The 2104-nt window shown below is 47.3% G+C and overlaps 1 long non-coding RNA gene across 1 annotated transcript in view; it reads right to left on the reverse strand.

Annotated features, from left to right (window-relative positions):
- Positions 1-913: 913 nt before the first annotated feature.
- LOC145389644 (uncharacterized) overlaps positions 914-2104 on the reverse strand; it is a 32497-nt gene continuing 31306 nt past the window's right edge. Inside the window, exon 3 of the long non-coding RNA XR_013895493.1 lies at positions 914-934. This is a non-coding gene — a long non-coding RNA (uncharacterized LOC145389644). The remainder of the gene's footprint in view (positions 935-2104) is intronic.

A 2104-nucleotide genomic window follows, 5' to 3' on the forward strand; every position in this document is an offset into this window, starting at 1 on the left:
CTTAGTTAAAAGAAAAAAATACTACGAGCCGGTGAATAAAACCAACACTTGTAGACGAAGACTATAATTACCAAACAGTTTCGGTGGACACTGCCACCATCTTCAGTGGTCAAGATAGTGAGAGGGAGTGACATACTGATTATACAAGGGTTCCTTTTTATGCCTGTGTGTGTGTGGATGGGTGGGGTAAAGGTGTGGTGGGGTGGGGTAGATTGTAAGCGGGGATTAACCCAAGGGGGATTTTGGGGGGGACATTACCGGACAGGTCAGGTGTAATTCCTATCTGACCTTACCTGTGTCGTAGCAGGAAGGGATGTCCCTTCCTGCTACGACACAGGTAAGGTTAGATAGGAATTACACCTGACCTGTCCGGTAATGTCCCCCCCAAAATCCCCCTTGGGTTAATCCCCGCTTACAATCTACCCCACCCCACCTCACCTTTACCCCACCCTTTCACACACACACGCATAAAAAGGAACCCTTGTATAGTCAGTACGTCACTCCCTCTCACTATCTTGACCACTGAAGATGGTGGCAGTGTCCACCGAAACTGTTTGGTAATTATATTCTTCGTCTACAAGTGTGGGTTTTATTCACCGTCTTTGATTATCACGCAAGAGTGATTCATCCAGCCAATACTACGAGCTCTGTATCTTTTCATAGCCCTTCTTCGTGACTAGCATCGTATTCTAGTTATCAATAGTTACAACTGAGCATTCAAGTTGGAGGGATCACAACTTTAAGCAAACAGTAAACAAACAAACAAAAAGCAAGTGTCGTCCTCTTGACCTCTCGTCTTCGCAGGAATGCAGCGGTGACGCCATCTTATGCGTGGAATGCGTGAAGTGCAGGCTCTTGAGTGGAAGGAGCACGGAGCCACGGGAGACTTAATAATATTCGCTAGTCAGCCAGTCTAGAAGCCTGGGACATTTGCCTGAAATAATAATAATAATAATAGAAATAACAACAAAACCAGTCTTATACATAATTCAATATCTTAGCCACTCGATCTGTCCATTCCGCCCCTTTAGTACGAGACGCATTTCTCTAAGCTATTTTTTCTAACATGGGAGGTTCGATACGTTTGATTGAGCCTATCCATAAGACTCCTAAAGCTGAGTAAATGCCTCTGAAAGTTGCAAAATATAAAATATAAAACGTCTATATGATATAAAAACCTTTGTTCACCTCCGGGACGCGATCTGTGTTAGATAAGACTGGTTTGGTTAAGGTACGGTAGGGATGGGATTGTTGTGGCAGGGTGGGGTAGCGTTGGGTCGGTATTGGCCAGGTGGGGTAAGGTTGGGTTAGTTTTGGCAGGACGGCGTAGGATTGGGCCGGTTTTGGCAGGGTAGGGTAGGACTGGGTCGGTTTTGGCAGGGTGGGGTAGGATTGGGTCAGTTTTGGCAGGATGGGGAAGGGTTGGTCGTGTTTGGCAGGGTGGAGTAGGACAGGGTTGGTTTTGGCAGGGTGGGGTAGGACTGGGTCGGTTTTGACAGAGTGAGGTTAGATTGGGCTGATTATGCCGAGGTAGGGTAGGGATGGGTCGGTTATGGCAGGGTTGAATAGAGGTGGGTCGATTAGGGCAGGCGAGGGTAAGCATGGGTAGGTTATGGCTGCGTTGGGGAGGGTAGGATAGGTTATGGCAGGGTAGGATAGGGCTGGGTGGTGGTGGGCTGGGTAGGGTAGGGTAGGCTGAATCAGGGTAGTGTAGGGTACAGAAGAGAGGTGGGTATAACTGCCGTTTAGTTCCGTCATATCCAACGCCTATTTCACTCAGTTATACTACACTGTCTCATCAAATTTGGGGCGATCTTCTCTACGATTTTTGTTCTTCTCCGCTTAGTTCAGTCCTTTAGTTCATTCATGACCCTTGGCTTTCCTTTTTTTTTTTTTTTTTTTATGTGGTGGAGCGCAGGTGCACGAGGCTAGACCACCATAAGTCCAGAATATTTAAGGGTAGGCCACCAAACTACGCCCTGGTAACGTCTACATGTCAAAACATCTGTCCACCTCTGGGACCTGAACCGCAGAGCGCTGGACGCAGAGCTCTCGGTTTGCGGATGTCACTTTTACACTTTGCTAGCTTCTGACGATATCCTAC

Source organism: Coenobita brevimanus, unplaced genomic scaffold (assembly GCF_032717465.1).
Source record: "Coenobita brevimanus isolate Jiangsu-jjx unplaced genomic scaffold, ASM3271746v2 jjx.HiC_scaffold_1729, whole genome shotgun sequence".
NCBI classification, from domain to species: Eukaryota; Metazoa; Arthropoda; class Malacostraca; order Decapoda; family Coenobitidae; genus Coenobita; species Coenobita brevimanus.